General features: G+C 38.4%; 1 protein-coding gene across 13 annotated transcripts in view; it reads right to left on the bottom strand.

Moving 5' to 3' along the window:
- Window positions 1–22,914, bottom strand: part of Mam (neurogenic protein mastermind) — a 310,231-nt gene that overhangs the window by 116,993 nt on the left and 170,324 nt on the right. The gene's annotated exons all lie outside the window — the stretch shown is intronic.

Below are 22,914 nucleotides of genomic sequence, written 5' to 3'. Positions count from 1 at the left end.
GTTTGTCGTTATATCTGATGATTAGACTGCGGATCTTTATGCATTCATGAAGAAATTGGTTCGGCGAAATATAAAACGGGAAATGATTTTTAAAATTCAAGAACGCTGTAATGTCGTTTTTAATGTAACAAAGTCGTCGTCGTCGTTATTCCTGCTTTCCACAATGAATGCAAAACATTTTTATTTCGCATAGAGATCCGCAATCTACTTATAATTATACCGGGTGCTTCTTTCTTTTGCACGGTAGCGTATATTACAAGATTCCGAGATGCTTCAAAATTTTGTTATTCCACTACCCCTAAAATTAAACTACCGCGTAGACTTCTTTCAGGCCCGTCGCGGCCTCGGAAAAATCCAGCTCCGATCCAAAGTGTGCTACAATAAAACGGTAATTGTGGCGGAGCATCGGCCGCGCTGAATTGATATTTATACGTCTGCGGCTAAATTAGAACGGCTTATAAATACCCGAGCCGCAAATAGCGTTCCATCGCGACACGTGCGACCACATGAGATGCGCCTCGTTCGCTGTTTATTATTTACTGTTTACCCCTCGAAACGTCACCCTCTGGTTACATGAATGTCGAGCTGCCGAGAGTTTCGCGCGTTTCTCTCTGCGAATCCTGCTTCGGCTTTTTCTGTGCACATCTGTCACACCGTTATGCCGCAGTAATGCCTCGGTACGTGGGAAAAGTTCGGAACCGATATGTTGCTTATGTAGTGCACATGGTAGTCATTGATATTTCAACTATTTGCTGGTGTAAGAAATATCGAGTAAGGGAACGTCGAGAGTGGGCAGCGTGCGGCTCGGCAGCGCGGCGCGTACCCTTCCAGGGAAAAACCCTGCGCACCTAAGGGTGCAGGTAGCGAACACGAGGTAGCAAACACGCTGGCAACAAAGCGTCCTCAGGACTGGAGGTTACCTGAGCGATCACTTTTCCAGTGACGCTCGCAGTGTCAAGGTCTTCGAGTTTAGAATAAATCGCGCTCTTCGACGGACGGCTTCACCGTTAATAGTTCACCTCTCATCTAACGCCCACACCAGTCATCTTTTTATCATAACTAAACTGCGGATTTTATGCATTTGTGACAAAAATGGGCACGAACAATTTAAAGCAGGGGACGTGTTAAAAATATTTAAGGACATCAATGTATTAGTTTCAGCTTAATAGGATAATTAAACGATGGATACAATTTTTATTTGGCTCCCGTGTCCTGCAATCTGTGCGAACTACTGCGAACATTTTGTATTTTGCATAAAGATCCGCAGTTTACTCATAACATATACGTGTAATAGTATTTTTCCTAGACTCGAGCAATTTTATCGTTGTGATCGTGTTTTCTTAGCAATTTTCTGATTAAAGTGTCTGCAAAACTAATAATTTTTCGACATGTATGATCTAATACTTTTTTACAGAGAATAAAAAACCGATTACGTACATAAAAAAATCTACGGTTCCATTGACTAAACCAAAGTTGACCTTCAAATCTCCTAAACGACTCCATTTATAAAGATGTCACATGATTTCAAGTAACATCTGCGGAAATAATTTTCTTGTACAACGCATTATTTAAAAATTCCTCTTTGTCGATCGTAGCTTACTAAATAAACTTTTCATTAATGCTTTCGGCGGATAGATTCGATCCAATTTTAACTAATAAGCACAATTTTGCAAATTTTTAAATTATTCTCAACGTTTCGATCCGGATATGGATCCTTTTCAAGAGAATTTGCGTTTGCTATGTGAAAACAAATTCTTTAAATTAATTATTGACATTTAGAAATGATTTAAACGTTATTATTATTTAATTTTTTAATTATTTAAAAATGATTTAGACGTTATTCGAGTTGATCAAGTTAGATGTCTGTATACGACTTTGATGAGATGGATATATAATTACCGGCACAATTTTTTTGACCAGGTTTTAGCGAGCAATCGCAACATTGTGTGACGGTGCGAGAAGATAAGAAGAAGCGTGTCAGTAACCTTGAGGCCTCGCGAGCGTGCTCCCTCCTGCGTGGGAGGATACGCCGCTCTATTGAGCGTTACGTTTCGTTAACGACGCTCTCCGCTAGCGAGGCGACTGTTAACACGACCTAAATATCAGCCGGCGAGCCGACAGTGTCGTGCTTTTAATCCTCGAAACATGTCCGAGCCAAGCGATCATTCGTTGCCGCCCATTTTATTGATTCCCCGCGAAAAACCGGCCGACTGAAACGAATAACCCCAAACGAACCCGCGCAAGTCTCGGCGGAATACAAAATATCAATGGAATTTATATCTTCTAATTATTCGTTCAATTATACAATTCATGCGATCTTTAATGCTCTGGGTGACGGAGCTGCTTGTCTTGAAGAATCTTGCGTCTTTATGCAAAATGAAAATTCTCATCAGTTGCAAGACATTGGAACCAGATAAACATTTGTTTCTCCCGTTGAAAATTGTGTAACAGGTTCGTGACGCAAAATAAACATTATCAACATAAATTGGATGGTACTGGAACCAGATAAACAATTGTTTCATCCGTTAAAAATTGTAACAGGTTCGTGACGCAAAATAAACGTTTTCCATATAAATTACCAGATAAATATTTGTCTCTTCTATTAAAAGTTTTAATAAGTCAGGCATAATTAGACTGTGGATCTTCATGTAAAATAAACATTGTCAACATCAATTGCAAGATACTGGAGCCAGATAAACATTTGTTTCTTCCGTTAAAAATTAATAGGTTGAGGATGATGGAAAGAGGAAATACATTTTCTTTTAATTTCAGTTTCTCACTGACTTGGACAATTTTCATTTTGTAGAAAGGTCCGCAAATTACCATTTTTAACGGAAGAATTATTTATTTGGTTCCGTTGCAACCGATGTCGAGAATTTTTATTTTGCATAAACATCCGCAGTCTAGATATTAATGTCGATCAAAAACGGCGAAGCAGGATCGTCTCGGAAGCCACTGAGGCAGACGACGCGTCGTCCTATCTGACCTCTCGAAGGACTTTCGTAATGGAGTTGTATCAATAATATAAGGCCGTAATAACTTCGGAACCAGGGGCTGCCACACCCTATTAACCGCATCGCTTCCACCGCAATTACAGTACGCCATCGTACACTCGTGGCTTGACGCGATATTACTAGGCACTGATAATAAAGTTACACAGAGATAGCCCGGCGATAGTGTACGAGCACGTCTCCTCCCGCGCCCGCCAACAACGGATAAATTGTTTGTTAATTATCGAACCGGAAACGCCTCGTGACGTAGGATCAACCTAAAAGGAGAACGATTCTACGAACACGTTCCATCCTCGACCTCGTCGGTCGCTGTACACTTTTTAACACGGATACTTCACACATTATTTACCAGCGATTATCTCGTAATTAGACTGCGGATGTTTATGCAATTTGCAATTTTTATGTTTTAAGAAAGTCGAGTCAAATCAAATTTTATTCTCAGTGGTTGTAGCCTTTCTAGAGTCTTCGATCTTTAAGAAACTTTTCTCTCAAAACATTTGCATGGTATTTTACCGTTATAAATTTTCTACAAAGTAAAATACAGTAAAATCTTGAAGAATCAAATTTTATTCTCAGTGGTTGTAGTCTTTCTAGAGTCTTCGATCTTTAAGAAACTTTTCTCTCAAAACATTTGCATGGTATTTTACCGTTATAAATTTTCTACAAAGTAAAATACAGTAAAATCTTGAAGAATCAACTTTTATTATCAGTGATTGTAGCCTTTCTAGAGTCTTCGATCTTTAAGAAAGTTTTCTCTCAAAACATTTGCATGGTATTTTACCGTTATAAATTTTCTACAAAGTAAAATACAGTAATATCTTGAAGAATCAACTTTTATTCTCAGTGGTTGTAGCCTTTCTAGAGTCTTCGATCTTTAAGAAACTTTTCTCTCAAAACATTTGTATGGTATTTTACCGTTATAAATTTTCTACAAAGTAAAATACAGTAAAATCTTGAAGAATCAACTTTTATTATCAGTGGTTGTAGCCTTTCTAGAGTCTTCGATCTTTAAGAAACTTTTCTCTCAAAACATTTGTATGGTATTTTACCGTTATAAATTTTCTACAAAGTAAAATACAGTAATATCTTGAAGAATCAAATTTTATTCTCAGTGGTTGTAGCCTTTCTAGAGTCTTCGATCTTTAAGAAACTTTTCTCTCAAAAAATTTGTATGGTATTTTACCGTTATAAATTTTCTACAAAGTAAAATACAGTAAAATCTTGAAGAATCAACTTTTATTATCAGTGGTTGTAGCCTTTCTAGAGTCTTCGATCTTTAAGAAACTTTTCTCTCAAAACATTTGCATGGTATTTTACCGTTATAAATTTTCTACAAAGTAAAATACAGTAATATCTTGAAGAATCAAATTTTATTCTCAGTGGTTGTAGTCTTTCTAGAGTCTTCGATCTTTAAGAAACTTTTCTCTCAAAACATTTGTATGGTATTTTACCGTTATAAATTTTCTACAAAGTAAAATACAGTAATATCTTGAAGAATCAACTTTTATTATCAGTGGTTGTAGCCTTTCTAGAGTCTTCGATCTTTAAGAAACTTTTCTCTCAAAACATTTGTATGGTATTTTACCGTTATAAATTTTCTACAAAGTAAAATACAGTAATATCTTGAAGAATCAACTTTTATTATCAGTGGTTGTAGCCTTTCTAGAGTCTTCGATCTTTAAGAAACTTTTCTCTCAAAACATTTGCATGGTATTTTACCGTTATAAATTTTCTACAAAGTAAAATACAGTAATATCTTGAAGAATCAAATTTTATTCTCAGTGGTTGTAGTCTTTGTAGAGTCTTCGATCTTTAAGAAACTTTTCTCTCAAAACATTTGTATGGTATTTTACCGTTATAAATTTTCTACAAAGTAAAATACAGTAATATCTTGAAGAATCAAATTTTATTCTCAGTGGTTGTAGTCTTTCTAGAGTCTTCGATCTTTAAGAAACTTTTCTCTCAAAACATTTGTATGGTATTTTACCGTTATAAATTTTCTACAAAGTAAAATACAGTAAAATCTTGAAGAAACCGAGAACTACACTATTTAAGAAACCGCACGGTCCCGACGGTTTTTCTTAGATGAAGACTTTACTGTATCTTTACATTAATGTTTGCAGCTGTAAAGTGAACGAGATACATTGTCGTTAAAGCGATTTTTGAGACTCAACTACGACATAATCTGCACCGAGCGGACTCGCATAATCGACAGACGGCGACAGGAACGATCGGCCAGTGGCACAATGGGTTTCGCCGGCGAGCAAGCGGGATTTTCGATGGTTAAACGCGCACGCCCACGCGCTATCCGCTCGTCTAAAAGTAACCGAACCGATATCCGAGTCTAAATATGGATTTGCGTTTACGTTGGGCCTTGTGGACGAGCTCGTGGCCTGTTCGGTCCTCTCCTCGACCATATTCTACCTTATCTCGCAGGAACGATACGTCGAGCGGATAAAGGACCGAATAAAATTACCGTAACGCGTTTAGAGTACCCCGTGTTTCGCCTTCGAATAGCACGATACGCTGTGTTTAACGCTGAACCCCACGGTCGAACAGCCGGTTTCAAGATTTTTATTAGACGATTGCGGAACTTCACGATTTTGTAAATAAAACCGATCATCTTTTCAAATAGTCGTACAAATGAATTCGTGGCTACTCTTCAAACTTAGGTGAGAAGTTCAGGCTAAAAACGTGCTCAACACAATTTTCTACAATTGTTTCTCGTCTTCTACAAGCTGATGCATTTCTTTTTACATTAAACGTTAGACATTCATTATTGGACAAGTCCGACTATACTAAATTCTATCGTTTTTGTACAGTATGTGATACATTGCACATTACACAGTATAAATTAAATAAATGAATTTTTTTGTATCTAGAAAATTATATATGCACATTTTGGTGGCACTACTTAATTACAAACTTGTTTTGCAATTGTTTGTTTCGTTCAGATATTACGTAGCCGGCTACCATAACATCGGACAATATTACGTTACGTCATATGAGGCATTGCACAGTCAGCTTTCGTAATAGAATGATTGATAATAAGAGACGTTTACTCGTTAGGATAAACTGGAAAATTGAAACCGAGACATTTGCATAGAATCGATTCGATCAGTTTGGAATACAATGAAAATTAGGAGAGCATTGTTTAACGTTGTTCCGATGCTTAACCCCGTGAACTGCGATTTATTTTACGATTGTAATGATTAGAACTTCCACTATTGGAAAGTCACCGTTTTACATACTAAGAGTATTACTAGAAGAGTATCTACTAGAGTATTCCGAATATTAATGGAAGTCGGTGCACATATTTAGCAGGTTTTGTTCGAAATCTTCATCCCGAGTCTGACTCGATGTTATAGTACAAGGGGTTAACGCAGCCGGGATATAAAGTCGTTATTTGAGGGGTTGGAAAAAATTGGGTCAAGAAGTTCGAGGCCCACTTCCGCCACTCCTACCCATCGGAAGATATTCCGGTGTTTCAGAATCTTGCACCCTTCTTTCTCGCATCATCCCCCTGGGCCTCGTCGAATTCTAAGGATAGTTCGTTGACCGGAAGAATGCTGAACAAAACGTTCTACATACAATCTTCTTCTCCTTGTCAGTCTCAAACCTTGAACACGTTGTTCCACAAACAATTCTACAACAAATCTCAACCCTTAACGACGAGTTAACTAGTCAACGGAGTTCTTACCACTCTGTTCTTTTCATTTATTCTCATTTATTCATACACAAAAATTCTGAAAAAATCGAACAGATGTCAAATACACAGACACACATTAATTCGTATTAAAAATTTAAGAGCGACATCATTTATATTTTTACAGTATGTATCAGTGTGTAAGGTGTAAGTATTGTTCGTGAATTTTTTCAGATTTTTTGGCGAGGTGTGCCACGGTGAAAAAATTCAACATTTTTTTCTGTTTCTCCGACGAATAGCGAAATTGAAGTTTTCACGTTTCGTGTATTCGGTAAGTGTAAAAACAGCTAAGCAGTAAAATTATGAACGGAATCTATTCTTGAACATTTTATCTGGCTTTCGGCGAGATTCCCAAGGAACGAGCTGCGACCCTGTGTTTCCACGAGCGAAATGCGATTTTGTGTGTTCGCGGAATACGGGACAAGCTTCGCGTTCACAGCCGGTAGATGATATCGTGCGTCAACTATTACGGCGCACGATAGATCCGCGTGTCACCATGCAAAGCGGCGAACGCCGGCCGTAGACTTTCGTCGCTTGATATGCAGATTCCAGTAATTACAATAACAAATCGCGCAGAGGCAGGCATAATGGGATCACGTGATTGTAACGTGCGTAAACGGCACACACGTACATGCATGTACGAGGCGATACCGGGAGCCCGATCGACGACTAGCGGAGTCGGGCTACGTACGTCAGAAATCCTCGTAAATTCGCGAGCCACGGAAGCTCGGCGCACTTTGAACGCAGCTTGCTTGCTCGTCGGTGCATTTACCGCGTGTTACACGCGTATCGGTATTGCACTAATATCGAATATGGAATCACAAACATTACAGTTGCAGTAAATAAGACACTACATTGAAGCTCCACTTTTTAGATATTTTATTTCATTGGAAAAAAGATTGTCAAACTTTTCTCATTAACCCTTCGCACTCCTTTGTCGAGCCTGACTCGACATCGGAGAGAGAAAAATGTAAATGGGACGGGTTTTTATAAGTATTTGGCTCTTCCTTTATTTATTTAATTTCTTATTTTTTAGTTGAAGACGAATATGAGTTCCACAAATATAGAGGTATATTTAATATAATTAGTAAACAAAATTGTTTAAAATAAGTAGCAGTCGAGGAACTCTCCTTTGAAGTAAATTTCAAATGCAACACTTAAAATAGTAGGGAGTTGTTGGCAATAAAATGGAAACATAATTAGAAGTGCAAAAGGTTAAAGCATAAAATCTGTAATAACTATAGCAATTTTTACATTGATAGACAAATTAAATTGATGACAGTGGGTGATTACCGAACTGCGGAATTTTGTGCAAAAATGTTCCGTATCATCGTGGGAGATCGGAGCCGGACACACATTTTATCAAGTTGAAAAATATTACATTGATGTTCTGAAATTATTTAGATCGTTCTATATTTTCAACTTGCACCCACTCATTTTTGTGCAAAATAAAAATTGCCTGCGCAATTGTAAGAAACTCGAGCCAAATAAAATTGTTATTCTCTCTTCAATAATTTCAGCAGTATGAAGATAATAAATAGACATTCTTGGATTTCTTTTAATCCTTTTCCTATCCTAAATTCTCGCCACTCTTTTTTGTGCAAAATAAAAATTGCCTGCGCAATTGTGAGAAACACAAGCCAAATAAAATTGTTATTCTCTCTTCAATAATTTCAGCAGGATGAAGATAATAAACAGACATTCTTGGATTCTTTTAATCCTTTTCGTATCCTAAATTGTCGCCACTCTTTTTTGTGCATAATAAAAATTGCCTGCGCAATTGTAAGAAACTCAAGCCAAATAAAATTGTTATTCTCTCTTCAATAATTTCAGCAGGATGAAGATAATAAATAGATATTCTTCAATTCTTTTAATCCTTTTCCTATCCTAAATCATCGCCACTCTCTTTTGTGCAAAATAAAAATTGCCTGCGCAATTGTAAGAAACACAAGCCAAATAACATTGCTATTCTCTCTTCAATAATTTCAGCAGGATGAAGATAATAAACAGACATTCTTGGATTCTTTTAATCCTTTTCCTATCCTAAATTGTCGCCACTCTTTTTTGTGCAAAATAAAAATTGCCTGCGCAATTGTAAGAAACACAAGCCAAATAAAATTGTTATTCTCTCTTCAATAATTTCAGCAGGATGAAGATAATAAACAGACATTCTTGGATTCTTTTAATCCTTTTCCTATCCTAAATTGTCGCCATTCTTTTTTGTGCAAAATAAAAATTGTCTGCGCAATTGTAAGAAACTCAAGCCAAATAAAATTGTTATTCTCTCTTCAATAATTTCAGCAGGATGAAGATAATAAACAGACATTCTTGGATTCTTTTAATCCTTTTCCTATCCTAAATTGTCGCCACTCTCTTTTGTGCAAAATAAAAATTGCCTGCGCAATTGTAAGAAACACAAGCCAAATAAAATTGTTATTCTCTCTTCAATAATTTCAGCAGGATGAAGATAATAAATAGACATTCTTCAATTCTTTTAATCCTTTTCTATCCTAAATTACAACCACTCATTGTTATAAGAAATGCATAAAGTCCAGTCTATGACGTTAAACTGAGAATTCGATCACTTCGAAAAAGATTCATTTCCCAAGAAACCCTACAGAAACCATACAAAATTCCGAGTAATATAAACACCTGTTCTGCATACGTCTGCTAATTAATCACGCAACAAAAGAAACAGCCGCGGAGGTGCGCGTGATTATGTAGCGTACGTCGTTGATATCAGTTGCAATGTTGCAATACACGGTGGCGAAGCACGGGAGAGAGCTTTCTTTTGCAAATGTCGGCGAACAAGCGTAGACGAGATGTGCACGCGACCTGCGGGGTGTCTTGTACACTGCGACTAAAAAGTACGCGAACATAAATTGTAATTGCATAAAACAAACCAGTGAAGAAATCCGTAATAAATTCATTAACACGATATTATTGACGAATAATTCATTAATATTACACCACAACACCTATTAATCTCACAGCGCTAAAGCTTTAAATTAAAAATGTCAAGGAACAATATGACCTAAAAGATTCACAAACAATTACAATTACAATCTCCATATGCAATTCACGTAGTTTCGAACTGCAGTATATGCAGAATGCGTTGGGTAGAGTGTCGCGTGCATGCACTTGCGTTCTGCAAACGGAATGCTCGGAGCTTTCAGCGAATAATTTTACGGGTGTTTCGCGGACGATGTCCGATCGTCAACAATGTCGTCGACGCGTTGATAGCGTTGATATTATCCCTGATTGTCTACAGTCAGTGCCTATTCTGTCATTCTTCCCTCGATCGTTTTGTGGCAGCTTGCTTTTTTCCTGTTCACGTTATTCCTCTATCAAAGGGACTGTACAATGCGTCGGGTGCGAATTTCGATAAATCTTCGCGGACACGCGAGCAAATGAACGATAAGCCTCGGACAGTTGTAGATGGAGATAGTAAATAGCTTATGGGGTACTTAACAAAACCGTAATATGCTCGACGTGGGCACAGTATCGCCGAGTTGAAACTCCACTCGGGAGTAGTAATAATTATTAACGTTCCGAACTCGTTGAATTATTAATATTAAATGCACCACTGCTGGTCGAATTAAAAGCTTCAGCTATTTTAATAATTACCATTAAATTACGCGGATACTTCATTGAAAAGTTTCTTTCACCAAGCATATACAGGGTGTCCCGATCTTTCAAACATGTTTTCAGTATTCCCACATATTTCTTAGAATTCTAATTTTCAAACATTTTAAAATGAATATTTACGAAGAGACGGGTTTAGCCCTAGGATTAAATTTAGAAGGATCTAAAATCTAGAATCTGAAAGCGTCTCTATTGCTCGTGTCAATTTACCACAGTTTTCACGGATATTGAATAAACAATAGCTAGTGTACATAACTTTACATGTATGTACATACTGCGCCACCGTATCTATACAATTTTTATGCTCAAAGAAGAAATTTGCATTGTTAACTATTCACGTTTCCATTGTATATCAAATTTGTCTGTCCGTTATGTCATTCTTCGATTTATTCGGCAAGCCAAAGCATACAAGGCGAAATTTACCTATACCACTCGATAGACCAGATCTTTTTCCACAGAAACCGCGTGAAAAAGTTCGAATTTACAGTTTGTTTTCATTGAAGAAATTGCTGGAGAGACACCGGAAACACTCGAGCTACGATGTAACTCATTTTCGCAGACATTTATCGCTCGCAAAACATTAGTGTACTCCTGGTCGGTCAACACGAGCTGAAAACACGGTTGCGGTCATTGCTATCCGGAAGATCGTTCTAATATGTATCAGTGATCGGAATATTGTGATCAATATTGGAACAGAAGCACGATCATGCGCACGAGCTACCTCCGAGCGGTGAAGCAAACGTGCTGGAGCAGAGAATTCTCATTGTCAGTTTCCGGCGGGCCTTGAGGCACGCAGGTCCTCCGGGTTCTTCAGCATTCTTAGAATCCCCTAAACTCGGGGATTCAGTGTTAGAGCTGCTATGAGAGCGGAGCAACTGATCTATCCGATACTTCGGAAACCGCTTTCCCTTTGGACTCTCTTCGAGGGTTCTAGGAAACCATTCGGTGAAGTCAACCTGTTCTACAATCTGAGCTTCTTTAGACATCCACAAAATACTTTGGGAATTTTTAAGACACTCCAACTACTTTTGAAAAATGGTCAAAGGGCTGGAAGACACTCTAATGGCATTAAAATGCGTCTGGGATGGATGAAGTTCCTCACAGCCGTTTATAAATGATCAAGAACCAACTCTCTTGCAAACTATTGAGCTCTTTGACACCTTCAAAGTATTTTGGAAATTTTCGAGACTCTGTAACGACTCATAAAAAAATGTTGGAAGGTTTACAGGACTCTCTTAATTAATTAAGATCGGTCGAAGTTAATTTTCTTTAGTATCAGAAAAATGCTTTGTAATTCTCTGTGGCGTTTTGAGCTATTTTGCAAACATTCGAGCTGTTTTGGACATGCACGAAGTAGTTTGACTACTTGGAAACAAGGATAGTCTCGCCAGAAGAAAAACGTCTTCGGACACTCTCGTCGCAGTATGGATCGCTCTGGATCGCTATAGATCGTTGGATAGGAGAAAATTGGAAGCTTACCGACACCGGTGGCAACATTCATTCCCCGCGAATCTTACGATAAATTCAGCTCGTTCCTATCGGAGCCATCGTCTTCCAAACAGGCGACAGATTACTCCCGTCAATAAATCAACCGCCTAGCTTCTCTCTCCCTCTCTCGAAAACCGATCGATTTAATGGCAGCCAGTCGAACACTATCCAAAAGGATAACATCCTCGACAACGGCGCGGGGGAAAAAGTCGGACCACCGGCGTGATAGGGCAATAAATAAGCAATTACCGACAAGTGTGACGACGAGATTGCATAACTCGGAACCCCCTTCTACCTACAGCTGATCTATCCGCTAACCAGTGGCTCCCTTTTCTCTCTCCCTCTCTCTCTTTCTCTCGATTTTGCTCGATCCCCTCTTTTTCTCTCTGCAAAGGCGACACGCGAGCAACGACAATGAACAAGAAGCTAACGCAGTGTTTCCCAACCAGCGCACTGTCACATGCTCGCATCCGAATGGCTCAGGTGTGATGACGAAGATAGGGTCCATTGAGTCTGATCATCCGATTTTGAATAATTACGGATGAAGATTTTTACGAATATTGAAGAAAGTTTCCTCAAAGAGCTAGATCCTGTGTGCAGGTATTTAACACTGAGAGAAAAATCGAACCTTTATGTTGGTTGCTTTTTATCCATTAAATTATATTATTTATCGTAATACACCTGACTTTAAATCGTCGTGAATGAAGATTTTTGTTCGACTTAATATGAGTAAACAGCGGATTTCATGGATTTACGACAAAGTGCGATTTAAAAAAAAAGGAAAAACATTACAAGAATTTAAACACTTATTTTTTAGAATTTCTATTTTGCTCCAGTGTGTTGCTATTTCGATAGCAAAGTTTTAGACAATGGAGAGAGAGATCGGCTATCTAATTGTTTTATTGTATTATTGTTAGAGATGTCGTTATTCGGTGATTTTTGCGAGGGACGCTTTCGCGCGTGCCCGCTAAAGCGTTCGAACTTGGTAATGGGCTATTATCGGCGACTGCCTTGACCCCGACCACGCGGAACGGGAAGGAAAAGGAAAACCGCAACAACCAATGCGTTCCTATTACAATACGCATACAAATTTTTCGCGTTAGTCCCGGTTTCGAGCAATTCGCGAGCGTCAAGTCGCCAACACATGAAGAGGAACGGTGCATGGTGCACAGACATCTAAACAGCCGCTTTCAGTAACGGGAATCAGTTACTACTAGGACCTTTCGAAAATTCATTATAAATTCTCTAAAAAAATGCCACTAACTTTTAAAACTGTATAATTCAAGATTGCATAATTGACTGTGTAATTCAACGTTGTATAAGTGACTGTGTAATTCAAGATTGTACAACTTAAGACTGCATAATTGATTGTGAATTTAACACTGAGAAATTCAAGATTGTATAATTGACTGTACAATTTAACGTTGTATAATTGACTGTATAATTCGAGATTGTATAATTCACTGTACAATTCAAAACTGCATAATCGACTGTAAATTTAACACTGAAAAATTCAAGATTGTATAATGGACTGTATAATTTAACGTTGTATTAAGGATTGTATAATTCAAGATTGTACAACTTAAGACTACATAATTGACTGTACAATTTAATACTGCATAATTGACTGCAAATTTAACACTGAAAAATTTAAAATTGCTCAATTGGCTGTATAATTTAATGTTGCACAATTGACTGTATATTTCAAGATTGTATAATTGACTGTACAATTTAAGACTGCATAATTGACTGTAAATTTAATTATTTGTAAAATTATAATTGACTGTATAATTTAACGTTGTATTAAGGACTGTATAATTCAAGATTGTACAACTTAAGACTGCATAATTGACTGTAAATTTAATTATTTGTAAAATTATAATTGACTGTATAATTTAACGTTGTATTAAGGACTGTATAATTCAAGATTGTACAACTTAAGACTACATAATTGACTGTACAATTTAATACTGCATAATTGACTGCAAATTTAACACTGAAAAATTTAAAATTGCTCAATTGACTGTATAATTCAATGTTGCACAATTGACTGTATAATTCAAGATTGTATAATTGACTGTACAATTTAAGACTGCATAATTGACTGTAAATTTAATTATTTGTAAAATTATAATTGACTGTATAATTTAACGTTGTATTAAGGACTGTATAATTCAAGATTGTACAACTTAAGACTGCATAATTGACTGTAAATTTAATTATTTATAAAATTATAATTGACTGTATAATTTAACGTTGTATTAAGGACTGTATAATTCAAGATTGTACAACTTAAGACCGCATAATTGACTGTAAATGTAACACTGAAAAATTCGAGACTGTTTAATTGACTGCATAATTTAACATTAAAAAATTCTGGATTGTATAAGAGAATCGCCACCAATTATACGTAACGACATTCATAAAAATTACGAAGGTCGATAGATTAGTCGGTTGATTGATTAAACATTGAACGACCTGTTAATCTCGATCTATTCAATTTGAAACAATACGATGTTGTATAACACGGGCTCGGATATTCGAGAGACTGATTCTCGAGTTACCCGAGGGGGACACCCACCGTGAAAATTTTACAATCCAACGCGGTTTTTTTTTCATTCATTCAACGTTTTCATGACTGGATATCGCCGGATGACTCGGTCGATAGATTTGTTTTAATAATAAATCGACGAGATCCCCTTATGGTGCCGCTGGGCTTCTTTTATTCATGCAAATGACACAGCAACGGCTGTATTATGGTGCCGCAACCTTACTGTGGTTGAAGTGTTTCGCGCGGTATCGTGGTGCACAATGTAAACTATTGTCTAGAGGGCTGCCAGGGACGTTTATGCACCTTGAAGTTGTTAATACAAACGTCAGAGAACGTCACTTAATGAGTGAATGAACTTAGAAATTTATATTTGAATAATTTAATAAGTGTTCTGTGATTTTTTAAGCACTTGTCACTTGTTCGTGAATTAACGAATAAACGAGCGTGACCAAAATATTCAGAAAATAAAATTCTATTCTATCTCAGGTTTCTACCTATAACCAGCGGATTTTATGCATTTATGACAAAAATGGGTAGGTACGAAAGTAAAGTATTAAGAAAATAAAATTCCATTTAAATTTGTTGCAGTTCGGAATTTATGCTTCGCATAAAAATCCGCAGTCTAATAATAACTCTCGATCACAAGACGCTGGAGTGTCGCGTCAAAAATCTGCAATCTACCAGCCCGTTTGACACGGACCGCACTCGAAAGCGCTTTCAACTACAGCCTGCCTATCGGCGGCTCCGATCAGCTATATTTTATTAATTGGAAAACACAACGAAAAGAAAAGAATACGGTGAAAACGCTCGGCTGACAATCAGCTGCTCGATAAGAAGATTATGCTCGAAGATTCGCCTTGTGCCGGGGTTGTCACCCCCTCTATTCGGCACACACTTATCGTTCCATCACCGATCGATCGAAACTCTCTCGTGTTCTCTGTCCCTCTTTCGCTCTATTACGTTCCCTCGAATCGAGCAGAGCGGTGCAGAGGGGAGGAGAGTAGAGTAATTTTTGGAGGCGGCAGGGAGAGAAGGAGAAGAATGCAGGGTAGAAAACGCAGATCGATCGGGCCGGGCCGGTGCAACGCTGCTACGGCTGCAGACTGGGCCGCATTTTCGACGCGACGATAAATTCCGAAGCTTCTGCGAAAGCGGGAGCAAGCGTGTTCGTTTCCCTGCAAAATATTTCAGCGCCTTGGCACCGCTCCCATCCGGCCGTCGAATTGATTATTGAACAAACACCGGGACACCTGACGACTTTGGAGAAAGTTGCCAATACCCCTCCCACTGCTTAAGCAGCGAACTTCCTTTCCATTTTCATTGTTTTCTCCTTCCGCGTAAAAATTCAATCTTTAAAAGTGTCTCTGTAAAACATTAACCGTTTAGCTCTTCGCTGTTCTGGTGGAGCTGGAGACGTTGGATCCGGTGTTGCTAGATGGTACGGGAAAACTCGCGCATGCGCGGCGAATCCAGGAACGTATCTGCGTTCTACAGTCCGTAGCTTGTGGGGCAAGTTTTTTTTAGAGCGGTCTTAAACTTTTGTCCGCCACTGTATATATATACAATTAGAATATATTTATATATTACATGTACATACACATCAAATTTTAATATAACATACGCATGTTAAACGTTATGTTTGAAAATCGAGAAGAAAAGATTGTGCGAAGCTATGCGGGGCAACCAAGGTGCCCGATTTCGTACTTCAGTGACGCTGGAATCGTCGCGCATGCGCGAGTTTTCCCGTACCATCTAGCAACACTGGTCAGATCCAGTGTCGCCAGATCGAGGAAATCGAGGGGAATACAGTTTACCCCCTCTCTGATGACCAGACCAGTCTACGGCACGGGCACCGTGGTCTACGGTCTTAGTGGGGGACGTTGGAATGTGCTCGTGGTAGTGGAAGGGGAAAAGGAGGAGAAGAAAAAGCTACCTGTTTCGGTAGCTTCTGGCGACACTGGTCAGATCAGGGGAAACAGTTCTCCTCTCCTCTCTGTCACTGTTGGATTAGTCACGTGACGTTGGTGACATATGCACGACAGAGACGAAACGCGTCACCTGACCGGGTCGCGACGGAAGCGTGGGGGTACAACGTCGTAGAGTGGGGACATAAGGTTTAGTGACTCTAGGTGCAGTGAGGAGAATCCCTCCAGATACAGGATATTTCATTTAACACGTTCCATCGCACGCGTACACCATCGATGGTACACGTTAAACTATCCATTCAGGTCGCGTGTACCACTGGTAGTACACGCTGACATATTTATTTAATGCGCCAACATATATATTTTATAACAAGTTTAACACTGTCGACTATATTTCCACTAAAAGGATGAGGCATTATAAAAAATGCAGTATAGAACAAAGCACGTAAGATCGTTTAGTCGTCGAGCAAACAATGCTGCTCCTAATAACTTCGTTATTTATACAAACAAATGTTTTAGACGGATCGTGTGTTTCGTGAATCGATAGAGTAGCTTATTCTGCGTACGAATGTATTGAGATTTAATATGTTCTAAATGTATGGATTAGGTTGGCAACTAAATTCGCGACCTCCACACGTTCTCAAACTAAGTCATTTGGCACGAGTATTTTATATCATATTAATCGAAAAGTTCGTAGCTTTCCAATGATATACAATTCAAAAGAAATGGTCACTGAAGGAGGTTGTAATGATACGATAAAAAAATTACGAAACAAAAGGTCGCGAATTTAGTTGCCAACCTAATAATAGTTAACGAGATATTATCGAAAGGTATAATCATTTGTTACTACATTACTCATTAATTACTACATAGAGAGGTACGTGCATGATTCAAAATGTTTGCAAAAATAGGTTGCAACCGCAACCAATTCGCGGATCAATTTCGCAAGCAAAGCGTCGAGCACCCCGTGAACGGTTCTTCGACGACTAATTAACCGATGGGCAAATTGACTCGCTTGCAGCGAGAGATAAGACAAGCTCGGTAGAGAGAAGTTGCGATGCTCGTGTTGCTAGAGGGTCCGCGCGCGCGTAGTCTGCGAATTAGCGTAGTTCGGTAGCTCGAATAATAATGTTCCCTCGGAGCAGGCTTATGGTCGAGTTAGGCTGCGCGTGTTGGACGGTTAAATTACACTCGTTTCCGTAGGCGAGCAGAGAAATTCGCACCCGCGAGGCCGGTGCAACGGCAGTACGGTATCTTTTTTAATTAAACGTCCTCTGTCCCCCACCGTCTGATGACATAGATGAATAAATGATAACTAGGAATAATCCTGGACCAACGCTGCGTACATGCCCTAATGAATATTTATCCGATCCGCTGGAAACGCGTCACTCTGACAACCGAAAATTAAATATCGCCGAAGGCTCGCCGTTTTGCGATGCTATTCGCGCCTTTCGAATGGCCTAACTGCGACTAGCATATGTGGCCCCACAAGAATTACAGAATTTTTGAAATTCATCGAGATTCAATTTAATTTTCGCCATTTTTACAGTAATTCTAATATTTCTGACGTTTTAATCTAGTAACAATAATAAAAATAATAATGTTTTGGTTAATGAAAACAGGAGAATGCATTAGTACCTAATATTAGGTTGTAAAGAAAGAAATGCAGGATTTTTGTTGCTTTGTTTTATAATTGCAATTTTATATAAATAAATATTTACCTTAATTTAATGAGTTATTTGTGTCATTTTTAAATTTTTCTCAAAATTTTTACATTTTTATTAAATATTATTTGGCTTTTATTGCAGGATGTCAAAACGCGATTTTCCCATTATTTTTTTTCTACGAGTTCAAAATAGGCCGAAGTGCCGCTCAAGCGGCTCCGAATATCAACGAAGTATGGGGCGAAGGAAGTGTCAACGACTGCACAGTACTACAGCGCTGGTATCAGAAGTTTCGCGCTGGTAACGGCAGCCAAATAATTTAATGAAAATTTGAATAAAATTAAATATCAATAGCATAATTAAATAGCGCGTAAAACAAGCTTTAAAATGACATACAACTCATTAAATTAAGGTAAATATTTATTGCTATAAAATCACAATTAAAACAAAGGAACAAAAATCCTGTATTTCTTTCTTTACACAACCTAATACCTAATATAAACTGATTTTCAAAAATTTTAAAAATACTCTCGTATTATAACCAACTTATTAAGGTGATTTAGCAACAAAATAGATTCATTTCTATTTCGTCTGATTCACGTAGACAATTTCTGTTTCGCAGCAGGATTGATAGTCTGGCAGCAACACAATAATGAATCGGAAGGGGTTGATCGCGAAATGAATAATACCGCGGGGGGGATGGAAAGTAGCAGCAGAAAAATGATCATCCGCCGTGCTCGAGCCGGGTCGGCATCGATTTGCGAAATTTGCCTGCAAACTTTCCAAGTTATTACCGGAGGAATAGAGACTCGGTTCGCTCAGGTTCTCGGTCAGAGAGTGTTCGGTCTCTCGGGGGTAGAAAACGCGGGGGTTGGAGAGTGCAACCTGCGGAGCCAGCAGGCAAGCAATAAGAACAGCTGTAAATTGCATCGTCGTTGGAGCAAGGAGTCTCCAGGCTGGTCAGTTATAAATTTCCGGGGGCTCGTTTATCCCCCTCTACCCCCCCGCACCACCCATATTTCTTTATTCTTCTAGGAGGGCTCCAGCATTTTCACTCTAGCAAGGAAACAGAGTAGCGACTTAGGCGAGTCCAGAAGAGGTCTGATTAAATTTGCAGAAGCTGAAAGATTTTTTTCCGGTTTTATCGCCGCGTGACGAGAAGAAGTTACTGTTCGTGAAATCAGATGAACAGTGCTATAAAACAGTTCTGTTCGAACATTGAAAGACGTCACGATTTGTGTATCACACATGTATTATGTGGCAGGCGTTGATAGGTTGGGAGATATGAAATTTTAATGAGTGACTATAGCCACAGACACAATGGGGCCGGGCAGAGGGTGACGCTTTCGCCATAATCGTCACAGAAATTACGTCTGTCGTTTGATTACGCTATCGCTGTGTATAGGGTGATAATTTTGCTGCTGGGAAAAAAGTGAAACAATCTAATCAAGTAAACTGTTGATTATTTTTCACAGCTCTGAGCAAAGAAAGTCAAGTCTATTACCAAGTACATTGTTAAGCAACCCTTAATCATATTCGATATTCAATAACATTGCACTTGATATATTCAATGCATATTTTGATGCTTCAATGTATAAATTAACCCGTGATCAGCAAAGAACAATAATTGTGCTCTGTTTTGTCAACGAAGATGTTAATGAAGTTAAAAGACGAGTTAAAATCTTTGGATTTGTTTCTAAAAAATTAATGTCTGAAGGGAATAAAGAAAGATTGCGTCCTCAGAGGAAATTGCAAATTTGAACATTGTTCCCCATCGAAAGGAACAGAGTATCGAACGCGCGACGTTCGATTCTGCGTAGACGATCACTCAATCCGATGCACAGGTGAGCCAGAAACACCGTGTCTTACTTACTTCGGTACTTTTGACACTGTGATATAGTGTCGCGGTGTACAAGAAACTCCGCGAAAGTTCGCGGACGAGGAAGTTCAGAGTTCCAGCTGAAACTAAATAAGGAATATAAGGATGTCGAGGTTGGTTCGACGTGGATTCCACTGGGACCGAAGTCTGCGTGAATATTTATGCGACTGCGCCCTTTCTGTTACGTGTATGCGCTTCGACGCAGGTGAAATACTATGTGCCTTTGCGATAATCGCGTTGAAAAGCCCTACATCAACGAATCTGATAGGAACATTCATCTTTGAACCCAACCCTTAGCACTCTATTCGATGAAAACACTGCAATTTATCTTATAAACACTGCAATAATTGTAAAAAATTTCATTTTTCTCTGTTCAACTTTCTGCTATTTCTTGTATTTTCTAAGAAATTTTGATCTCGTCGGCCCCTAATATTGCAATCTTTTTATTGGTGATAATTAGCTAGATACAACATTTTTAGTAATTATATACATCTTGTACAACATATATCTGATTGACATATTTTTCTGTCCTTCTCTATATTTTCTAATATATTTTGATATCATCCACCCCTTACATTGCAATCTTTTTATTGGTAATCCGCTAGATAAAAAATGTGTATAACTTATATACAACATATATTTCATTGAGATATTTTTCTGTTCATCTTTATGTTCTTTCCTACATTTTCTAATTAATTGTAAGACCTACACTGTTTTACAATTATTGCATTGATTGATTCTGAAAATAACGTTTTGCTCTCTGAATGTGCATGGAGAGTTCATGTTTTTGTGCTTCGATTTTGAAAAGCACAAAAAGGAAATTCGCATCATTTGCGAAATTACGGAATAATTAGCGAAAGTATTGTTGAAACGGGACACGAATGTGACTGGGTCAATATTTCGCGAGCGAATTGGTGCTAGTGGGGTTGGCGAACTATTCCGTGGCGTTCGCAGAGGATCACGGGTTGCGAGGCAATAGGAATATCGTTTAAAATTCGCGTCGCAGCGTCCGCGTTAAGAGAAACCCGGGTTTTTAGCACCTCGTCGACGGGAAGCGGGGTTAAACGACTGGGCCACCGGTCGCGATTTTCGTGCCGACGCCAAATATCGATTCCGTTCGACCTCTTTCACCCTTTGAACGCGTTCGAGCTTGCCGGGGGTTGGCTTCGCACGAATGTCGTCTTCAAACACATATACAGTGGCTTCGAAAAGCATCACACTCAATCTCCAATCCTCCAAAAATTGTTGATAGTTAAGCTGTCATAATGTCATACAAAGTAATCATGTAACAATAAAACTAGTCTCATTTTAAAATTGGAAGCCTCTACTTTCACAATCCATTACATCATTTTCTTCTAACTTGTTCTTGCATTTTATAGGGAACGAAACTGAAAACACGTTCTTCCTAAAAATATTACAAACTGAAACGTTTGTAAAAACGTTGAACAATTTTTTCCGTGAACGAATCCACAATAGATTTAAAGAGTAAAGCTTCCTCTTTACAACGACCCCTTAAGACTCGATTTACGATTTCTTTCGCTGTTCAATAAAACAAAAATGGGGGACAAGTTTCATCATATAAAACCGCATGTAACTATCATCGAATTGACAGTACTCCTCCCATTCAAAGATCGATAAAGCAACTAAAAATAAATCGTAGATCGAGGGATCGTTGTAAAAAGGGAACTCCAATCTTCAAATCTATGGTTGATTCAGTCACAGGAAAATTTTTCAATGTTTCTACAGTCATTTAAATCTGCAGTCAATTGTCACTTTTACTGGGACACCTTGTATAATCGAACGAGTTTCACAGAATGAGAGAATGAGAGAGAGAGAGAGAGAGAGAGAGAGTAAACGAGAGCAGCAGAGAGATAATGGGCGGGGGTGGTAGGAAAGGGGCGCGAGTGTCGGCACAGTCTCGTGAACTTTATCCACGGGGGGGGTGGTGGCAACTTCCGGTCGGCGACTTGTCTTTAAGTCTTCGCGAAAACTTTCTCGGCGAGCCAGGCCAAACCAGAGACAATGTTTTGACTTCCTCGGCTGTGTACCTGGCGCAGGATATTGAGACGCGGAGGACATTCCTCGTGGATCGATGTCGTATCGATTGTTGTTCGATAGAGCTGCTTCCACGACGCTTCGTATACTTATAGGAGACTGGCCATTTTTTATTCCTTCATCTCCTGAACTGTAGGGTTGTCAGTTTTCATTGTTATATCGTATAACTGTAATTTATAGACAAAGAAATCCTTTCGCTCATTTGTCACGTGTCTAGTACAAAAATTGTACTAGAACTTCTAATTTACACAATTCCGAGCGCGTTTTAACATTTAGTGCTTGTTGCTTATCTAGTGGCACGAAGGAAATATTTTTTTAGAAAATTGAGGTGCCTATAGAACGGAGGGGTAGCTACCCTTATTTTTAACGAATTTTAATAAATATATAATAATATATCAGATGATTGCATAAATTCATGCCCGATTTGAAAATAAAATTCAATCGATAAATTTTAAAGAACACAGTTTTAGCAGTCAATTATATAATCACCATTCTTCTCTACAATTAGAAGAGAATGGTGACTATATTATAATTTTTTAACGTACTTATGCAATAATCTAATAATTAAATAAATTTCAATCTTGTAGCAATCACAATAACTATAGAGTATAGATATCAGTGAGTTTGAGATTTCGGTAGATTCAGCGTGAAAATAAATTAGATTTGAAGGTAATAATGAATTTGAAGCGAGTCTAATCATGTTTGTTTAGTAGAAGTGATAGTTCGAAGTGTTTTCCGAGGAAAATTCCCTTATAAAATTAGAAACTTCCACTCAATCACCGCGAATCCCCATTCTCCGCCTCCATTAGCATCCTCACGCTGCGCGCTGTTTCAATAATCGCATTCGCACGTGTGAATGGTTTCTATGAACGGCGACACGATGTAGACAAAGGCGCCTGTATCCAGCATCCTAATACAACAGAAGTAACCCTTGCATAATCCCGTAGTTAATAAACCAAAGGTACGTCTAATTGGCTCTTGCCGTGAGCT

Source organism: Lasioglossum baleicum, chromosome 2 (assembly GCF_051020765.1).
Source record: "Lasioglossum baleicum chromosome 2, iyLasBale1, whole genome shotgun sequence".
NCBI lineage: Eukaryota > Metazoa > Arthropoda > Insecta > Hymenoptera > Halictidae > Lasioglossum > Lasioglossum baleicum.
This window is presented reverse-complemented; position numbering and strand designations above follow the sequence as displayed.